The following is a 21,634-nucleotide window of genomic DNA, read 5'->3' as shown; positions in this document are numbered from 1 at the left end:
GCCCAGCCAGCAGCGCGTAGTGAGAACTGGATCCCTGCCTGGAGAGGGGGAGAGGGACCCTGCAGCCCAGGCTCCCGCGGAGGACGCGGATCTTTCCCATGCCTAGCTGTGACCTTTTCCTGTGAAGCCACAGTGAGAACAGCTTCTTGCTCTGTTGGGAAGTGGGTTCAAGCTGAGAGTCACGGTGGCTCCCTCCAGGGCCTAGAAGTGGGTTGGAAAACTTTGGAGCTACGCACACCTGCCCGTTTCCCAGCTTGGCCACAGAGGAGGGAACAGGAAGGCCCAGAGCCCTGACGGTTGTGGGCAAGGCCACGTCACATGAGATTCAAGGGGACCCCAAGACTTTCCGTGGGTGGAGGGTGTCTGTGTTGCCTGTCCTCCCGTGTGCCAGGGTGCCTCTGATGCCCGCTGACCTCCTCTACTCCAGCTGGGACCTGGCACACCCCTGCCCTGAGCTGGCATCTAGGATTCTCTCACCTTCTAAAGGTGACTCAGACCTTAACTCAGACCTGGAGTTGGAAGTCCGTTTTCCCTCCTGATTGTCACTTGACCCTGAGCATTTCCTTTTGAACACGACTTGCATTCCTTGGCTCCTCACGCTGAGGTCATATTGAGGTCCACACAGTGACACTGTTCCTCTCAGGAGGAAGAGCTCGGGTCTCCTCACCACCCGCCTCAAGACCATCCAGGCTGGGCCATGTCAGCTCATGCTACGTCCCCTTCCTCCGTCTTGGACAAGCCTGAGGGTCACCACCCTGCCCCAGAGCTTCCCTTAGCTATCAGCCTCCCTTATCTGTGACCACCAGACTGCACCTCTTCTCCTGCCCATGCTTGCTGGGAGTGGAGACTGTGGCTGTCCCCACCTGCCCCCGACTGCACCCTGTGCCATTCTGACTTTCCATACCTCTCTGAAACTGCCTGAGACCTCTCCATTGCACATTGCTGGATCTAACGGATGATTTAAGAGTTACTTCTTATAAGGCAGCTCTTTCTGACTGTGGTGCTGCATGTAACTCACTGGCCATCTTGACCGTTTCATGTGTGTCGTCCAATGAACTACTTACACTCACATCCTGGGCAGCCCTTGCCACCATCCATCTCCAGAAGGCTTTGCATCTTGCAAAGCTGAAACTCAGTAGTACTTATGCATTAACTTCTTCTTTCCTCTCGCCTAGTCCTTGGGAACTGCCATTCTGCTTCCTCTCTCTATTTGACTTCTCTGTTAAGTCCCCCAACTCTGTCCCTGTGTAGCAGCATGTATCAGAACTTCATCCTTTTTCAGGCCTAGTAATACTCCATTGTATGTACACACCACATTTCATTCACCATTCATCTCTCCATAGTCACTTGGTTGCTTCCACCTTTTGGCCACTGTGAATGAGGCTCTTGTGAATGTGGGTGTCCGAATATTTGTTTAAGACCCTACTTTCAATTCTTTTCAGTACAGAATCCCCCCAACCTCAGTGTGGTTTTGCTTTGTATAGTTTGAGTTACCTAAAGTCAATCATGGTTCAAAAATATTAAAAGGAAAATTCCAGAAATAAACAATTCACAGGTTTTAAGTCCCAAGTCATAGTGAGTAGTGGGGCCACTTTAAAAATCAAATGTTGAATCTTATCTGATCAAAATTTTTGATGCCACAGATTTTTAACTGTTTAAAAATACCTTAGGATACTGAGTGGCCGGTTGGTGCCTCTGTGTGGGTATCCCTCACCCCTGTACACACTGGCTTTCAGATGCAGGTGAGGCCACTTTTACAGGTTTGTACCTGGGATGCCTCTGAAGCCCAGGTGATGGGCAGTGGTGAGATCCCGAGGGCTCTCGGCCTTGGTGGACCAGTCCATGGGCGGCTGAGTGCTCTGCTGGGAGGCAGCTGCAGTGAGGAAGCAGGTCGCTGGGTGCGTCCTGGACAGGATTCTTTTCTCTGGCTCCTTGTCCACTCTCTGCTTCCTGGCTGCTGTGGCCCTAGTACCAAGCCCTCCTCCACGATATTTGGCCTCGCCCTGGGTCCAGGGCAACAAAACTGGCCAGCCGTAGACTGAACCAAAATGAACTTTTCCTCCTCTGATTCTTGTTGTGTGTTTTGATCACAGTGATGAAAAGCTGACCGACAGCCTCCTTTTAGGACATCCTTCATGACGGTCACGGCCTTGCACACTGGGTGAACTCAACCTTGTCCTTGTTACCCCAAAATATTACTCATCTTTCTCTCTTTTTTTTTGGTACTGGGGGATTAAAACCAGGGGTGCTTAATCACTGAGCCATGTTCCAAGTCCCCCCTTTTTATTTTTAATTTTTAAAATTCAAGACAGGGTCTTGCTGAGTTGCTTAACGTCTCACTACATTGCTGAGTCTGGCTTTGAACTTGCGATCCTCCTGCCTCAGCCTCCTGAGCTGCTGGGATTCTATGCATGAGCCCTTCAGCCATTCTGTCTGCTCACAGGCTCAACCAGCTTATGAGACCATGAGGACACTCGTTGCGTGTCGGAGTGAGCGATCTGAGCAGAGCCAGCGGCTGAGGAATTGGGGGATGTGGTAGAAGCCTGCGACTTGCATTCGTCTGGCTCATGCTGTTTTGGGGTTCCCACTAAGTGGCACCCCTGATGCACAGTGCAGCTTAAATACCTGTCAGAACTTTTGCCATTGGTAAAAAGTGGGGCCAGATAACGAGTGTCCAGCAGAGGAGGGAGCCCAGGGGTTCAGTTCTGCTTGGCCACCAGTCTGGCTCCCCGTTGCCAGGTAGAGAGTGGGAGCATGGCCCCCTCCTTCCTGTGCGTGGTCTACTCCTTCCTGTGCAGACATGCATGAGAGCACAGCTGCCTGTCCTGCCATCGTCCCTTCCCCAGCTGTCCTCAGGGGTGTCAGAGCTGGCCCTGTCATGAAGCTTACAGATCACAGCAGTGGTGCACTTGCACAAAGAGACAAAGACACGGGCAGGGGGTCCTGGTTCTTTGCAGTTAATGTGGCATGGACAGGTCAGTGCTGCCCCTGCTGAGCCTGGCGACCTTGGGCAGGTTGTGTATCTACGCTGAGTCTCCCTTTCCTCCTCTGTCTCGTTCTGCCTGCCTCATGACTATCGGAAAGCTCACATGAAGTCGTGTGTCTTATTGTCATGTCCTCTAAAGTAGGCGGTCAGGGAAGGCGGGGGCTCTTCTTACTGTCCCAGCCGGCTTGGAATCACATTATTGCTGTGCACACAGAACACGGGGTCCTGAAGTTGCTCCAGATCCCTGCCCCAGGGCAACAGCACCGTTCCACAGTGTCTAGACATGTCTCTTCCTCTAGAGTCTGAGGGAGGCTGAGCCAGAAGAGTGCAGACTGCAAACACTGGGGACCAAGGACAGAAGCAGACGTGAGCCAGGCATCTGCGGGGGCTTCGTTGGCTCAGCTGACCGTTATTAATACATCCTGAGTTTTTGTGGGAAATCGCACTTTTTTTTTTTTTTTTTTTTTGTTTCAGTGTGCCATAGGGGAAAAAGTGATGTTTGAATTTGCTAAATAATCTGTTGCTCTTTGCCAAGCCAAATATCACTTACGGAGTCCATGGGTGGAATACGCGTACTCCCCAGGAGTCAGGGTGCCTAACCCTGATTGGGGACAAATCAGTGAAACAATAAAGCAGCTGAGCAGCACATCCTCCAGCTGCTGCTGAAACTCAGGAAAGAGCGTCTTTAAAAAGAAATGATTGTGCAAGACCGTAGGCCCTTGAAGTCTGTTTTCTCTGGGTGTTTGGGATGGTTTCTGGGAGACCTCTGTGTGGGGCCTCTTTCTCTGTGGCACGTGTTCTTCAACTTCTGTCCAATCCTCATTTCGTTGAATGCCAAACGGCCTATTGCAGTTACTTTAAATATTTATAGGATCTTGCCACTGCATATTAATCTTGCAAACAGCCGGAGCTTTTCTTGACCCTAGTTTTGGGGATAGGAGGGACAGTGTGTTTGCATGGTTAAGAGCATGATATCCAGAAGAAATTGCCTTAGTTAGGAAACTGGCTCAGTCACACACGAGCTGTGTGTCCTTGGGCACCTCATTTAACCTCTCTGTCTCATTAGCCATGTTCCTGGGATGGTCTATACAGAAGTAGGGATAATATCAACTTCAAAATGTTGTTGTGAGTGTTTCCTGTCTTCAGTGTCCCTTTTCCTATGGAGAACTGAGAAACATTGAAGAAGTGGCATTGTGGTGAGGATGGTGCTTCTTGCCATCTCTAAGCGGTGTGGACAGCTTGGGGAAGTCCTGGCTCTGCAGTGGAGCTGCGTGTGCTACACGTCCATCTGTGTTAGACGCCCTCTGTCCCAGTCCTCCGGACCGAGTGGCTTAGGTGAGCCTCACGGGGGTTCCCACGCTGCCTGCACTGTGGCAGGGTTGGCGGTTAATGTCGCCTGCTCCCACCTTCCCTGGCAGGTGTCCTTGGGCCGCTGGTACAGGGACAACCCGAGAATCGGGTTTGGGCCTCATGACCACTCCTCCTGCATGTGGCCTCCACACTGTCCACCTTCCTCATCCCGGCCCCTGGCCATTCTGTCCACCTGCTCCTGGCATTGAGGGCATTTGCAGGCCAGCTGTGTGGACTGTTCCCATTTAGATGCTGGACTGTGGGTCAGAAAGATCCACAAGCGGAGTAGCTCAGGGGACAGTGGAGTACTCCAGACCTCTCCTGGTGCCTATTTTTCATCTAATTTTACCTGTTTGCACATTGGTTAATTCTGTTGGCTTGTGGGTGGCAAAGGGACTTTGGAATGCCGTGATGTGGCTGCCGTGTACGAATCAGGCCAAGAACACGTCCTGTGGTTTTCTTCTTCTTCCTGCCATGGATGATGGAGCCAGGGCCTCCACTCTCTGGGCCAGCGTTCCTGCTGGGCTCCAGCCCTACCACTGTCTTCTAGGGCAGGGTCGATCAATTTAGGATTACTTCTGGGACTGTCTTCCTGGCCCCCCTTGCGCCTAGAGGGGGAATTCTTGGCTTCTCTGAGTCTTGTGAGACGGTGACCTTCTGGGCTGTGTGTTCTGAGGAACGTGGTGTCTTTCTCACTTTAGATGTGTTAGCTCTGGATTTCCTCAGCCCCCATCTCCTGAAGCACCCCACAGGGGAAGCTTGGGGGAGCCTTGCCTTCACAGGCGTGCTCAAGTTTGAGAATCAATGTCGACTAAGTTTCTAACAGTGCTGGGTTGGGAACACCTTTCAGAGTTTGACAAAGGCCAGAGAGCTGTCGGAGGGCATTGTGAAGTAGCAGGGGACGCACGTGCCCCTGAGGAACGAGACTAGACCAAGCATACTGGTCTGTGGTGTGCGTCCTATCAGGATCACTAGATTCTAGGTCATGTGAGTGATTATTTTTGAGAATTTATTATTCATCTCCAGTAGCCAAAGTAGTCCTGGGCTGCAGTTTGCTTCAAGAGTGTGGTGGGAAGAGTTTGCCTCCTGATATCCTGCAGACGTGAATGCTGAGCTCTTGGTGCGTGTAGGCACGGCCTGGGGCTGCGCTGGCACCTGGTGCTCAGACACAGACCAGACCTGGTGGAACTTAGGACCTGCCCCTGCCAGTGCCGAGGGAGTGGGTGAGTCCTGTTTCACTTCGCACACTTAATTTCAAAAAGTTTATAAGGGATGCATAGTTATCGTGGATGCATTAGAAAATAAAGTAGACAGAAGAAGAAAAGAGATAACTCGCAAATTTATCCTTGTTAGCCAGTCGTTTTGTTGAAAATGGTAAGCTACAAGATGGGGGTAGGAGTCCTGGTGACGTGACCTCTGGAAGGGAGTCTGTACCTATCAGGCACTCAGAACGGCAGCCACATTGATGGAGCCTGAGATTTGTTGAGGTCTAATAGTACTAAGTGGGACTCTGTCAGATGCTGTCCTACGGTCCCAGACACTGAGTTGCTGGAACCTGGTAGCTAGTGAGGACAGTTAGAGGGGCAGGTTGGTGGGATACCCCGAGTTTCAGCATTTTCCTGAGGCCACACAGCTGGTTAGGATTGCCTCAAGGCCCTGTGATACCCTTCCTGCTCTTAAATGCTCTATTGGTCCTCAAGGGCCACAGACACCCTGCCCCAAGTGGCTATAGGATGGTGCCGGTCCCCACGTGAGTGCTGTGGGATTAGAGCACTGCACGGTGAGGTGGGTGCTGATCAGCCACTCGGGGTGTGCACGGCTGGGCTTCTGGGACACCCAATGCCCCCAGGGCTTCACCTGGATCCCTCTCCCATTCCCTGGCTACCTCGTGTATGGCTGCTAAGACTCTGCCAATGGGGGCCTCCCCAGCTCCCCTGGAGATGACAGGTGACCAGGTCACTTTAAGCCTGTGACATTCCAGGTTCTGTGCAGCACATTTATGCACATCTGGTTCCAGAATGGTCCGTATTCACATGGCTTTCACAATGTTCTGCCCTCACAGGGACGGACAGAGTGACTGCACTCATTGGGCCTTTAGCTAACATCTGTCTGTGAAGTTGCTGTGCACTGTGACCTGAGCTTCATGCCGATTTGGGTCATACTCACTTTCCAAAATGTCACGGGCTTAACAACCTCTGCATGTTTCACTGTTAACTCAATTTTCTTAAAATATTTCCCAGAACACTAAGTGGAAACTTTACTGCTCTCTTTAAAGATATTTGAGAGAAAGACTCCAAGGGCAAATTGAACACACTAGTAAGACTTCCCCTCGTCCTGGCACAACGTGGGGTGCAGCCGTGGGGCTGGAGCCCCCAGTTCAGGTCCCACCTGCCTACTCAGCTCTGCCTGGGTGAGTCCCTCGCTCACCTGCTATGAGGCAGCAGTTCCCTGCGTCCCTCCTGTGGTGGCAACAGCTCAATGAGAATACCCTCTGGAGGCTGCGTTGGCCATGGTGTGGCACCAAAGTGGCCTCTACCACTCAGCTCCATCTCTGGGCCTTTTCATGTTTTATTTTGAGAAAGAATCTTGCTGAGTTGCTGAGGCTGGCTTCTGATCCTCCTACCTCAGCCTCCTGAGTTGCTGGAATTACAGGTGATCTTAAATGGGGAAAGGCAGAGAGCATGGGCAAAGGTGGGGTCTCTCATCACTGCTTTCTCCCTGCCCCCCAGCAGTGGGTCCAGTGACTCTTCCTTGTCAGTTTTTAAAGCTGTGCCTTTTCCTTTTGAGCAGTGGCATTTGGATCTGTTGAAGAACCATATAGCCCTTCTCTGCCCTCGGGTGTTGGGCCTCTTACATTTCTTTTTCCTGGACTCTCTCGCCCAGTTCACTTCCCCTCAAGGCCTCCGTGGGAGCTTTGGAGCTGGTCCTCAGCACACTGCTGGAGTTGACCCTCTTTTCTGTGAGAGCTTGTTGGAGGGCTCCCAGGGAAGCTTGTGCTCCCTTAGCATAAAATTAAGTCATTGTTGGACTTGTTGTTCTAGAAGTGCAAGAGCCCGGGGCGTTGGGAGAGCTTTGCCGGACAAGGAGGAGCCGCCTGAGAGCTTTTGATTGTCCTCCAGATTGTTCCTCCTTGGACTGCATTTATGACTGAAGAGTTCCCCCACTCATGGTCAGTACTGGGAAGCAGGAGCCTCCTGTAGTCCCGCCCCAGCTCCTCTGCAGGAGCTGTAGGAAGGAGAGGCCTGTCCTGTCCCCTGCCTGGCTCCTTAGACCTGCATGGACACTGGGGCTGGTCCCATCGTCCTTACACTAGAATCCAGGATTTGAACCTGGCCTCATGGCCTACCAAGAGCAGCCCTGCCCATTTTCCCAACTGCATTGCCAGCGTCCTCTGCCTCATCCCTGTTGATGCCACCCTGGTCTTCTTGTTCCTTTTCCTCCTCTTCAGAGATGTCCCCTGCTTCAGGAGTGGTCCCTCTAAGGCTGGAGCTCTGCACCGTCTCTGGTGGCTGTGGCAGTCTGTCCCCATCTGGCCTGACTTGCTGGTTCCTCTGCACTGCATGGCTGCGAGGGTCTGTGCCTGGCCTTTGGTTCAGTGGTCTGGGGTCATTGTGGTGTAGGTCACCTGTCTCTGCAGGCTGCTGCATGGCCAGCTGGTGGCGTGGCACCGGGCATCACCGAGGCTCCGTGCACATCGCTGAGCCAGGGGAGGCACCAGGCACAGCGGCTTCTGGTGGCCGGGATTCACGAAGCCCTCTGAGACCAATCTGCATATTGGCGGCAGGTGCCATGGCTAGGTCTTCTGCCTCTTCAGACACGTGGGAAGCGGCGCCTTTCATTTCATGTCTCCTGGTGCGGATGTGGAATTTCTGAGAACTTTCCTGGAAGCAGATGTTCCTTGGACTGGTTTCTCACCCTTGAGCCTCATCACTCTCTGCTTTTGCTCCTGTAATTGTGTCTGACATCATGGAGTCACTTCTGCTGGTCACCGTATCTCAAGTGCCACCCGCAGGCCCTGCCCCCCATGTCTCCCATCCCCCCTCAAATCAGTGGGACAGTTTTACAGTCTGCATGTCCCAGGCTCCTCCCAAGGGGAGTAGGAAGTGTGCAGCCAGTGGATCAGCTTAAGGCATCCTCTTCACCAGGAAGAATCTGAGCTTGCCGGGGGAGCGCACGGATGCAGTTGCCGTCTCGTGGCCCTGGTGTCCTGGGTGGTCCAAACAGCTCTGGTCAGGAGCACTATGTGCTCATGTTTGGGATCCTCAGTGGCTGCTGAGGTTTTCTTTGGCGATGTGCTCAGTGCCCTTGGCCTGCTGCCTAGGCCTCTCCTCACCTTCAGTACCTTTCTCCCCAGAGATGCTCCGCACACAGCGCTGCGTTGGAGGCTTTGGGCCAAGCAGGCTCTTGCTCCTGCGGGTTGGCAGAGGCCCATCTGACTTCTGTTAAGTGATCAGAGTTCCCCTCAAAGCCTTCGCCATGGGCATGGCATCTTCTCTGAGGGACAGATGAGGGCTGGGGTGCAGTGCCAGTCACTGTGCCCAGTGGAGCAAGGGCTTGGCACATACAGGCCCCGGGTGGGTTCCCAAGGACCACCTATGCACAGAGAATGTGAACTCGCCCGAAGCAGCCTGCCAAAGAGCCTGTGAGCTATAAAGCCCTGTCACTTTTTCCAAAAGAAAGAGACCTTTAGGTTCGCATTTACTGTTCCCACCAGCCGAATGCAGTTCCTTGTTGAGTGAGTGACACAGGGCTGACAGGTCAGCTGGACTGTGGACATTGTCACACTGAACTTGCACAGAGCTCTGGTGCCCTGTACTGTCCCTCCTCTCTGGTGTTTCTCCCTGCCACAGCAGTGTTGGTACGTGAGAATAGGAGGCGCTGTGCTCTTTTTTCTGGAATGTTCTTTTCTAGCAACTAGATGATTTCAAGTGTGTGAGACAGTGAGGAGCAAGTGGTGTGGACCGATCAGGAGAAAGGGACTGCGACTCAGATAACAGCCTGTGGACAAGGTGGCGAGGCCAGTCAGTGGGCTGCCTGGTGAGGGGGAGCAGAAGGGCAGGCCACCTGCAGGCAGGGAGCAGCCCATGGTGGGATTCTGTGACCCGGATGCCCCTCCTGGCTCTCCTGGGGTGCTTCCCTGTGATTCAGAGCGACTGTCACGGGAGGTGATGTTGGTGAAGGTGTCTGTCCTGGGACGCTGGGGAGTGTGTTCTTCCAACCAAGGTCTGTTCTGCCAGCCACTGGCACCATTCACTCAACACTTCATAGATTGTACATGTCCTGTGTTGATTTCTTTTATTAAACTGGGAGTTTGTTTTTTCCTTTCTTCCTTTTGCCCTTTGGCTGTGGGAAGGATTGTGCACATAGAAAGCCAAGATAATGCCAGGCGCAGGAGCACACACCTGTAACCCCTGGGTGAAGTAGGCTGAGACAGGAGGATGGCGCGTTTGAGACCAGCTTCCGCAACTTAGGCCCTAAGCAACTTAGTAAGACTCTGTCTTAAAATAAAATATAATGAAAAGGGCTGGGGATGAGTGGTTAAGCGCCCCTGGGCTCTCTCCTTCCTACCAAAAACCAAACCAAATAAAAACAAAACAAAATAAAGGCATGATAATAACTGGGTACTATTAAGGAAATGGAGATAATTGAAATACTTGATGAGAAAAGGAATGAGCATGGAACTTACCCAGATTAAAGTAGCTAATCATGAAACTATTTTAAAAAAATCAAGTTTATACACTGTTTTCTTTTTTTTTTCTTTTCTACCCTAAATTTCAAGCAACTATTGTTGGTAGTCTTGTGAATCTGGTAGTCATTAAAAACTGAAGGTCCAGCGTGGTGCTGAGGAGTGCCTGGGCCTCCGGAGACCTCCCGTGGCCCCTCCCGTGGCCCCCTCTGGAGGGAGAGGAGCCGATCTGCCAGCAGGGCTCTAGTCCCAGGACAACCCCTTGAAAGGCAGCTCTTCCTCTCCCCGTGTACACCCCGTTGTCCTGGCAGATCTGTTCATTTTTCCCCACCCTGTGGATCAGCAAACGTTTTCCGGCCTGTTCAGTGTGTGCTCTCTCAGCAAAGTCTGAAGGGTGTGGGTCAGGGTTGTTAGGAGGGGCTGGGGAGTCATCGCTATCTGAACAGCACGCGTGATTCTCTTCATGATTCTCTGAGTTGACATGTTTTCAAGAAGAAATTCTAGTACCAATTTTCAGAGCCATCTAAATCCTATAAAATAACACCAGTGTTTCAGGCCATAAAATAATATGTCCCCCGAGAGCGATATTTTTAAATGTGTGTGTTACTCGGTTCTAAGTCTTCTGCAGAGCTGCTGTGAATCACTGTTTTATGGAGCCTAATTCATTAAAGAGAATTCAGCCTACACTAATGACATGGTAATTTAGTTAATCTAATGTATATTCAAAGAAGAAGGAAATCTTGTGACCTGCCATTCTCTGTTCTCAGTGCCAATTAAACTGCTGTTTATACAGAAAGAGAAGCTTGGGATTGTCCTGCCCTGGTCAGAGGCTGGTCCTGGGCAGGGCTGGGACCCAGTGCTGAGTGGCCGTTCCAGTGTGCTCCCGTGGGTGCTGCTCATACCTTCCCTCCCAGCAGCGGGGTTCCTGGGCAGGGTGTCACCAAGGCTGAGCCTGGGCCTTAGAGGCTTTAGAAACACGGGTCCCCTACCCTGAGGGCATTAGTAAGCGGGAGGGTGTGTGCTCACACCCTTGTTCTCTGTCCAGAGCTGTTTCTGGGTACAGTGGAGGACTCACAGAAGCAATTCAAGATGTAGCACACCCCTAAGATAAGACCAACCCACAGAGCCTCTGGACCAGACCAGGGAGGACCTTCCCAGACTGCGTAGGTCAGGATGTCTCAAAACACAAAACGTCCTGACCTTACAGGGAAGACGAAATCAAGTCAATCCTATCAAAACTTAAAAGCTTCCATTTTTTCATGGGCACCATTTAGCAAATGAAGATGGGCCACAGCTGGGAGGAGGTGGCCACACAACTACGAATCTCCATTCAAGGGCTGAGGCTTGAAGGAACGCTGGCTGCAAAGTTCTTAGAAAGAGACAGCTCAATTACAAACAATGGACAAAGGACATGAGCAGATCATAAGGATGCTCAGTGTCATTAGTCTAGGGAAATGAAAAGTGAAGTGACTGTTACGTGTACTCCACACCTGCCAGAAGGGTCCAGGGTAATAGCAGCAGAACCCACCACACCTGCCAGTGCTGAGCTGGCAGGAAGCGGGGTAGCTGGTGCCTTCAGGGGTTCTTGGCTGGAGTGTAAATTAGTAGCTCTACTTTGGAAAACAGCTTGGTGGCTTGGAGACACGCTGCTGCCACAGGACCTCCTGCCTTGACTCCTTGCTGTGTGTGTCTGGACTGTAGCCACTTTATTCTCAGTAGCCCCAGACTGGGCACACTTGTCAGCTGGCTAAAAAGGACAAGTGAATTATGATGTCCTCGTTGAGTAAAATGACTCTGTGACCAGAAGGGGCAATACATGTTGTGCAAAGGGAGATTTCTGAATTTTATGTTGGAGCCACAGGGGTCTGACCCACAGGAGCACCTGCCACGTGAGTCCAGCTGCAGGCAGGTCCACTGCTGGTGGACCAGGCCTGGGAATCGGGAGGGGTGCCTATGGCTGGAGGGGGCACAGGCAGATTTGTGATGGGCTTGTTCTGTCCCATTGCCTGTAGTTTATGCCCCCAGTGATGTCAGTGGGGACAAGTCACAGGCACTTGCTCTTGCAGCTGGCTGGGTGCTGAGCAGACTGTGACCTTATTACATGATGTGTATGTGATGGAGGACTTTGAAGGTGGCAGAGATGGCAAGGGGTATGTGCCGAGAGCCATCAGGAAGAGGCAGGTTAGGCAGCAAAGGCCTCTAGGCAAGAGAAAGTTTGTATTGTGGGTCCTCTACCTCCGCCCAACAGAGATTGAACCCAGGGGTGCTCTACCACTGAGCCACATCCACAGCCCTTTTTGTTTTTTATTTTGAGACAGGGTCTGACTGCATTGCTGAACTTGCAGTCCTCCTGACTCGGCCTCCCGAGTCCTGGGATTATAGATGCCACTAGGCCCAGCTGTGACTATAATTTCCCTGATTGCCAACTTTGTACCAGGCATCTGATAATTCTTCCAATGATTCTTTAGATGGCCATTTGTATTCTAGTTTGACAGATGAGTAAACCAAGCAGGCAGAAGCTTAGGGCAGGCTGGGGTTGGAATCTGTCACGTCATGAGACCTACACTCTGCTCCTGAGAACGAAGATGGCAGCATGCTTACCCATACCATCCCCTTTCAGGGCAGCTGATGGGGTACCAGGCACGAGTCGTCAAGGAACTTTCTCGAGGTTTATCAGAGTGGGTGGTGCAGCCGAGAGTTGAAACCAGCGACACACACATTTTCTCTGTTGCGCTCCTAGTCACAGGACTGGCTGTCCCCTAGAGAGAGCAGGGCACGGACTCTCCTGAGCAGGGCAGGAGTGACTTAGATCAGTCCTGCAGAGCCCCTGGGTTTGTGTGCCACTGGGTGGGACCTGTTCTTTCAGGGACTTCAGAGTCCCTGTCTGGGTCTGAGTTTTTTTCTCGCATGATTTCTTGGGTATGTTAAGATCCTCACACTCCTTGAAGAAAACCGAGGAACTGGGCATGATTGCTGGTGTGCCACCTGTGTGACTTATGAAGGACAGTCGGTATCGATGCCTGCTCGGTGACCATACTGAGAAGAGGGGGCCTGGGCACAGGGGGTTGGGGCACATGTGCCTTGTGTGCTCCGCTCCTGCTATCTAAGGGAGACGTTTACTCTCTCCTAAAGATGACGCCCACTCCTGTGCTTTGGGTTAGTCACCTGCCTCAGCATGCCAGTCCTGAGGACTGTTGGCAGGCTTTGTGGTCACGAGGACAGCTGACCTTAGTTTTGTTTTCATCTCAGACCCCATCCTTCCACTTCCCCTTTTCACTTCTAGGAAGGAAGGCAGTGCTTGCAGACGTCTTTATAGTGGGGAAGCGGCAGCAGACACTTGGGCTGGCACAGGTAGGCAGATTCAGAAGACCGAGAAGGCACCCCTCCCTAGGACACCTCCTGGGACCTCTAAAGGACTAAGTGTCATTTCCATATTCTCTTTCTGTCATCAGTACTTGCAAAGGCTGTCAACCATCCCAGGCTTATGTTAGAGGTGGGCGGGACCAGTGCTCACTGGCTGCTGATGAGATCTAAGTCTCTAACATCTCTATACAGGAAATAAAAGTGCAATCCAATAAGTCATGATACACCCAGGAATTACTGCCGTGACCAGCCGCTGTCAGCCCCTGGGCAGATAGTGATGGTGTTTAGGTGTGGCCTCTGGCCTCTCGCCTGCTAGAATGCCAGCACCCCCAGGGCAGGGTCCCTAGCATCTGGGACCATAGGTGCTGCACAGTGAGGAACCCATGTTTGTTGAATGAGTAAACAACAGAACTGTCCTTAGGGTGGGAAGGGGATTTTGTCCCTCCTGCATAGCAGCATAACCATCAGAAGAAGCCTGAGGAAGCTCACTCCCAATCTCTGACCTCAGGGCTGGCCTTGCTGGGAAAACCCCATAGGCAAAGGCTGAGTCTTCCCACATGGTCTCTCTCTCACTGTGGGAGCTAGACTCGCTTCATGTCTGCTTGCTGTAAACAGTCTCAGAATCCATTGAGGAGCAGGTTGTTTGCTAGGTGCCACCCTGAGTGTCCTCTGTCTCTCCCCACACTCCCTCCATCTCGTCCTCTCTCTCCCTCTCTCTCTCTTTCCCCTTCCCTCCCTTCCTCTCTCTCCCTCTCCTTCCCTCTCTCCTGATAGCAGTAGGTCTGTTTCATTGGGTGGCAGCCCTCACCCCTCTGTCTCCTTATCTGAAAGCTGAGGGCCAGAGTGTGATGTGAGGCCTTTGATGCTTTCCAGAAACAACAGCTGGAAGAATCAAAGGCCAGCAATTTAATTTACTCTGAGCAAAGGCAGAGATTTCAAAGGAATCTTAATTGACCAGATCCAAGGATGGGTGACCAGTATTGTGTTTGATGTTGGAAGAGCAGGTGGCTGGCTCTGTAGTAAACATGGTTTTCTGTGAATTACTAGTGTCACTTGAGGACAAAACTAGGTGAATGAGTTACTTCCTAGGCCTGTACTCTTCTAGGGTGTTAGTGGGGAAGAGGAATTGCCCAGCATGGAGGAGGTCTGACAGGATTGTGGGGGCCTTTGCAGGAGCCTCGGCCCCCAGGATGCCGGACCTTGGTCTCTCACTCGAGGCCCATGGTTTGGGGGCGCACTGTGAAGACGGGGAGCTGGACAAAGCGGGCTCCTCTAACTGCAGCTCAGACTCGGGGGCAGCAGGCCTTTGATACCCATGGGGGCCATGGTGTGGCACCCTGGCCGCAGACCATGTCTGACACACGGAGCCCCTTCTAGCATCCCGCCTGCACTGGAAGGGTGGCCATGTCCTTTGTTTTCCAACGAGGACATGTTTGAGATGGAAAAGGCGCACACTCTACAGTTTTCCCAAATAGCAGGGAAAGCGGGACGGGCCCAGGACCTGGGTCACTCTATTTGGGAGCTTAGAAGTGAGGATGCAGCCCTGTTCCCAGGACAGCATGTGAAAATTGAGCTCCAGCCCTGGAGTTTCCTGCGTCGTACCCTGGTGATGCTGATGGGCCACGCTTTTAGGACTGCGCTCCGCAGATGTGGCACTTGTGGGTTGAAGAGGAAATTTCTGGCTGAAGGGACTCCTGTAGCTGTCATCTCCTGTACTAGCCAGCTCTGCAGGTGAAGATGCTAAGTGGACCAGGGCAGAATGAGCCTGTCATGTGAACTGTCCCAGGCCGGGGCAGTCCTTGGAGCACTGAGACGGCAGGTGCTGCTAGGCTGAGCCTCCTTGCCCACCTACCCAGGAAGCACTGGGGCTGGAGGCAGCAAACCTGACCTCTGGGTTCTCAGAATAGAGTCCTGGGCCTCAGAGGCCCCCACCCAGATTCACCCAGGGAGCATTTTATCCAGTGAATCTAGTTTTAGGGACTCGTATCCTGTCTACTTAGAGGTCCACATCAGCATCTTGGGGCAATCAGAATGTCTTGACCCAGCCTCCTCCCTCCTGTGATCCAGAATAATCACATTAATAGTTAATGTAATGATAGGAGCTTGCTGATGGCTACATTGATGACAGCAGTCTCCTAACTGCGTTGCAATAGGGTCTGGGGGGTGGGGGTGGTGCTAGCGTGCTGTTGTGGGTTCTCAGGGGTCCACTCTTGTTCACTAATTAACCAGCTTAGATTGGGAGACTTCCAATGTCGTATTGGAAAGGTCTATGTGAATGTGGGGTTCATTGGTAGATGAAAGTGTGGCTCTCGGGACATCAGCTTCAAGGTCACCAGGACATTTGTTAGCAATGTGAATTTTAAAGGTCCAACCCAGACTTAGTGAATGAGAAGGTCTAGCTGGGTCCAGCTCAGGGATAGATAGTGGGTTTATTTATCTATCTGACTATTTATTTTTAACCTTTCCCTCTGGAGATTCTCAGGATTAAAGTGTGAAAGACACTGTTGTGGCAACACTGTTTGTCTTATCTGTTCTGACCTGCTCCACAGGGGTGCTGAAACCTGTGAATTGTGGTCCAGTAGCTTGACATGTAATTACACAAGCTTTGGCTTGCTGAAGTCCTCTGACAGGGTGGAAACAGGGTCCGTCCTTATGACCGACACTTCCCACATTAGCTCGCTAAGGACGTTGCAGATGTTATCAGATTTTACCCTTGCAGCACCTAGGCCTGGCTCAGGAGCTGGGTGTCGCTTAGGGTGCTGGGTGGACTGGGCCTCAGTGGGAGGCTTACTTGGTACCTTCTTTCCCAGGGGAATCATCAGCAGTGTGCCCCCCTAATTCTCTCAACTTTCAGAGGTTCTCCCCTCTCTGCTGCTGCTCCCCTCCTTCCTGTTCAAAGATGCCCGTGATAATTATAATCTGATGTTTTTACTGTATCTTTTGCCAAAGTGTATGCATAGCACTGGAGTAGACATTTTCATTGCTTAGGAATTAAAAAAAAAAACTGTCTTAAAAATACATGATTAAGGGTGGAAGTAGTCAAAGAAGATTGAGAGGGTCTAAGGTCCTAGGGGTTGGTGACTGATGGCCGGATGGGAGGACAGGGGGTTGGTGACTGGTGGCTGGGTGGGAGGAGACAAGGGTTGGTGGAGTGGCAGGAGACGTGTGGCCCTGGCACAGCTGGCCAACTGTAGTCCTGTGGGGTAGGGGTCCTGTGTGTGCCCTGGGGGTGTCAGCTCTTGTGAGGTCTGAGAGGCAGCCTTGCTGAGGCTGGCTGCGCCCTGGGTACCTGCTTCCTCAGTGTGCAGAGGGCTCAGCGGCACTTCAGCTATGGGAGCTCTTTCCCCACCCTCTGCCACTTCCCCTCAGGGTGTGAGGTATCCAAGTGTCTCGGTGCCCTTCTTCCTCACTGAGGCGAATGGACACAGCAGCCTGGGCTTCCTGTGTTAGACAGTCTGTACCTGTGTGTGTGCACTGGGGATATTTGTGTACATACTTAGCAGTTTCATTGAAGTCTAAGATTTTGTGTGTTTACAAATCTTAAAATAAGTTATTTTGATATTTTGTAGTATTGCCTTCTTATGTCTACTTTTAGTACTAAAATGATTTTCAAGTTTGTTGTGTTTTTAAAAAGATGAATTTACAAACTATAATCAATTACTTTTCCAGTGGGGTTAATCTTCTCCACAGGATTAATTGTCCTTGTTTAAAATGTACCTACCCAGATGTGGTGGCGAATGCCTGTAATCTCCACAGCCCGAGGGGCTGAGGTAGGAGGATCACAAATTCGAGTCCAGCCTCAGTGACTTAGTGAGACCTTGTCTCAAAATAAAAAGTGCTGGGGATGTAGCTCAGGGGCAGAGTGCTTGCCTGCCTTCTGCAGTGCCTTGAGTTCAATCCCTGATGACCCCCCCGCCCCCAAATCCACACACAGGCAGACTGAGCCACCAGGAGATGGCATGAAGTGGTTGAATATGCTGATACTGAGAGTCTGTGCTATAATTCCCCACATGTAATTTCAATGTATAATGTTTAAAGTATTTGAAGTACTTTAGCTGATTAGTCATAGCCATGAGTAGAACTGAACATTTTGCTATGCACAGGGTATTTTCGTGGCTTATAATTTTCTGTAAAGATTTCCAAAATATTCGACGAGTTGCCAGGAGAGTTAACTTTCCCAATAGTGAGAAGACCGACGCTTGTCCTCTCTGTGTACAAATAGATACGACTCTCTGTGCACACATGTAATTGCCAACAAAACACACGCACTCTGACTTCCGTGTAATATTGTAGTAATGGGCTTTGTAGTCTTAAGAAAGCAATTTTGATACACATTTACAAGCTTTTGAAATGTTTGCCCCGGGGGTGAGTGCCTTTTCAGCATTTCCTTCAGTGTCTCTTCATTAGGGGTACAGTTGACAACCACAATTAAGGATCCCAAATAATCAACAATGATGGTAGTATTTCAGGCTTCCTAAAGTCCATGGATGCTCAATAATAATAATAGCAAGTCTATTAACATGACAACCAATTATAGCTCTCAACAAAAAATGACTTCCCTAGGCAGCTCTGGGGGGTAACCCCCACCCCCACCCCCACCCCCCGCCACTGCCAGCACTGTTGCCACCTTGGCCACTGACTCCCTCCCATCTATTCAGGTGGTTTCCCAGAGAAGTTCTTTCCCTACCTGTTCTCTGGTGTTTTGCCTGGGAGTCAGATGGCGCTCATTTCAGAATCCCTCTCAAGGTGGAGACCTGAGGAGCTCTGAGGAGCACTGTTGCAGAGTTCTGCTCATCTTCAGGAGCAGATGAAAATCAGGAACTGAGAGAAACCACGAGATAATGGGCTGGCCTCCGCTCTGCTGCAGTGGGCAGTTAGACCTGGTGAAGCTGGGAAGTGGCAGCGCGTTGGGAGGCCTGTGACGCGTGGTGTGTGGGTGTCAGGCTGACCTCTGACCTCTGCACGAGTTCCTTTTCCTTCAGTAATGCAAAAACTGTCTACTTTTTTTTTTCTTTTTCAAAATTTCTGCACTTTCTCCCACATCTCTATATTAGCCAGTGAATGAACAGCCAGGCAACAACCCAAACAGTTTTTCTTTCCTAACTCTGTCATTGGTGAATACAACACATGGTAAGAGATGGGGAACAGACCCAGTCACCCAGGAGGAGACTACAGGGCCCACCTGGTGTCCCCAGCTGGATGCTGAGTGGCGCTGCCTGAGAATGCAGAGGCAGCCTTGGCTAAGGAGACATTATGACACTAGTGAGTCCCTCTAAGTACACCACCCCTTGGCACTCATGGGAGAGGGTTCCAGGACCCCTCAGATGCCAAAGTCCATGGATGCTCAGTTACGCCCCTTACAGAAAATGCCTTAGTGTCGCATGTAACCATGCAAAACTACTTCCACCAGCTTTTCTGCTGTTTTGACCAAAAGACCTGACAAGAACAGCCTTGGGAGAGGAAAAGGTTATTTGGGGCTCACGATTTCTGAGGCCTCAGTGCACAGATGGCCTTCTTCTTAGCTCTGGGTCCAGGTGACGCAGGGCAGCTTTGAGAAGGGGTATGGAGGAGGAAAGCAGCTCAGGACATGACAGTCAGAAGCAGAACTCACCAGGAACAAAATGTAAACCCCAAGGCACGCCCCCAAGGCCCACCTCCTGCAGCCACACCTACCTGCCTGCAGTCACCACCCAGTTAATCACCACTGGAACGTTAATGCACTGACTAGGTCAAGGCTCTCCTGGCCCTGAGCCTTCTTGCATTCTCACACATGAGCTTTGGAGACACCTCATACCTAGACCATGAAAACATCTTCTTGTATACTTTAAATCCTCTCAGATTACTGATATTACCTAACGCAGTGTGAATGCTCTGGAAATAGTCATTGTGTATTGTTGGGTGTTGTGGCAACGAGAAGTCTGCCCACGTTCAGCACAGATGCAGTTTGTCTTTGGAGTGTTCTCCATGTGTCAATGTCTTGGCTGGGCACAGAATCACAAGCCACCACACAGCTTTGTAGATTCAAACAGCAATTCTTTATTCCCGAACTCACACCGGCCTCCACACACGCTCTGGGCAATCCCAGTTCTGCTGCCGCCCAATTCACCCTACTCCACGAGGCTTTTTTCCAATCTCCTTTGAATCTCATGAGAACTCAACGGGAACAAGCAGCAGGAACACCCTAATCCCGGCAGCAATAATCTTCAACCTCCAACTTCCCTAAAACCCCTATTGTCTAAAACTGGGAACGCCCTAAACCCAAGGACCAGGATACTTCCTCAAACCTGATCATCTCTAAACCTGGATCCGCCTTGGTCCTTGAGCAAGGTCACCTTACATGCAATGTCAACAGCGAAATCCATTTAACATGGGGTACGCTAGCAAGGAAATTTTGATGCGTCATTCCTACTTGGCAATGGCCCTCAGCATCCATGTGTGTTTGGTTGAGCCCCAGAGTGTGGAACTCATGGACACAGAGGCCTTCTCAGTGTGCATGACTCAGAAGGAAGGAAAGCTCTGACCTGGGAGGTGCCACGGCCGCCCCTGTATCTTGGGGAACTTGTTCCAGCTATCCTGTGGCCAAGTCCCGGCTCAGGCTCACATCTGACGTTCACTTTCCCTGTGCACATGAGCTGTTGGCAGTTGCCCTCGGGCACTGTGGTCAGTGCTGTGACAGGACGGCCTCTCGTGGGGTGCAGGGTGCTTGACAGGCAGCAAACTATGCTCTGACACTGTGAGGCAGTGGCAGCTGAAGCAGGCCCTCGTTCTTTCCCTCACGAGGTGTGTTTTCTTATTTTGTGCCTCATCTGCAAACTTAATAGTCACAGTTGGTCCTCAGAGGCCTGAGGGGCCTGGAGCTGGTGGGAAGCCCCTGCTTGGCTCCGTCGAGGGTAACCTTTTGCAGACCTCCCAGACCCATCAGTCCTCATGGCTACTTTGACTGCAGGGATGGGGACTTCGCTGTTGGCGAGGCCTGTCCACCTTAGCTCCTGAGGTCTGCCCTAGGAGATCACTTCAGAGGCCAGTCATTACTAGGGGCACTGCAATTCCCAGATGGAGCACTCTGTTGGGGGGGGGGGAGCTGCTTGTGCATGGCATCTCTAAGTGGGGGTCCTGTTCACTGGGCCAGCGGCAGGTACCCGCTTGTGCTATCTTGTCCCTCCTGACTTTCTGTGGGGTGCTTCACATACCTGTCACTGAGGATGAAGTGCTTTTATGTAAGGTTGTGCTGGGAGTTTGTGTTCGTGGTTGAGTGCAAAGATCAGCTTGTAGGCCTCTTTCTCCTTGAGAAGTCGACATTAGCATCTTATTGTTTGGGGGGAGTTTAGCTCGACAGGCAATATTTATTGACTGTAAAACCTTCATGTGTCCTTTAAATTAGTTATCTGTGACCTTTACCAGCACAGACACCTTGGCTTCAGTTAACACTCAGCACCAGAAGTAGTACAAAGTAATAAGAAAATAGTGATAACTACCAGATGGGCATGGTCCTGTCTTCCAGGAGTCTTGTGCCAAAAACTAAATGAATAAGTAAATAAAAGAAAAAAATTATAGCTAAAATGGTCCACATTTGCTTTCCCCTGACCTGTGTGTTTTGATTCATGCTAAGCAGTTCCTGTTCCCATTGCCCCTTGTGGAATCCTGACCCTACAGTTCTGTGGGATTTTATCCTGGTGGTTCTTTGTTTTTGTTTTTGTTTCGTCAAAACTGTCCACAGAACCCTGGTGGCGGCTGGCCCAGCCCACCAGACCTGCACGCACACGCTCCCTGCCCCTTTAGCTCTGTTTCCAGGCAGGGCCCCCTCGTTGGAAATGAGACTGACTATATATAAACCCCCCTGAGTATTCAGACTGCAGATGAGCGGGCCCAGCACATGTGATCCCAGATGTGCTGTTATTGTTTCCAGGGAGCTTGTATCTGTGCCCATAAAAGCTTGCTTTTCTCAGCCTGATTCCATAAACATACTATTTTGTTTGTTATCCCCAAATTCAACTCTGTGTGATTCTTAACATTATGTATTCAGAAACTTTTTTTAAAAAGTACACATCAAGAAAACCTCAAGGTTAAAGCTGCATCCCAGCTCTTCCTGGTTTCTTTGCTGGGTGGAGAGTGAGACAGGTGCACCTGCCCCTGCTCCCTGACTCCTCCCCACCTGCCCCTGCTCCCTGACCCCTCCCCACCTGCCCCTCCTCACTGGCCACTCCTCACTGGCCCCTTTCTACCTGCCCCTCCCCATTGACCCTCCCTAC

General features: G+C 51.3%; 1 protein-coding gene across 1 annotated transcript in view; it reads left to right on the top strand.

Moving 5' to 3' along the window:
• MED12L (mediator complex subunit 12L) overlaps positions 1–21,634 on the top strand; it is a 265,350-nt gene that overhangs the window by 117,462 nt on the left and 126,254 nt on the right. The gene's annotated exons all lie outside the window — the stretch shown is intronic.

Source organism: Spermophilus citellus, assembly GCF_964194105.1.
Source record: "Spermophilus citellus genome assembly, chromosome: 7".
Classification (NCBI taxonomy): Eukaryota; Metazoa; Chordata; class Mammalia; order Rodentia; family Sciuridae; genus Spermophilus; species Spermophilus citellus.
Note: the sequence above shows the minus strand (reverse complement) of the source record. Positions and strands in the feature narration are given on the sequence as shown.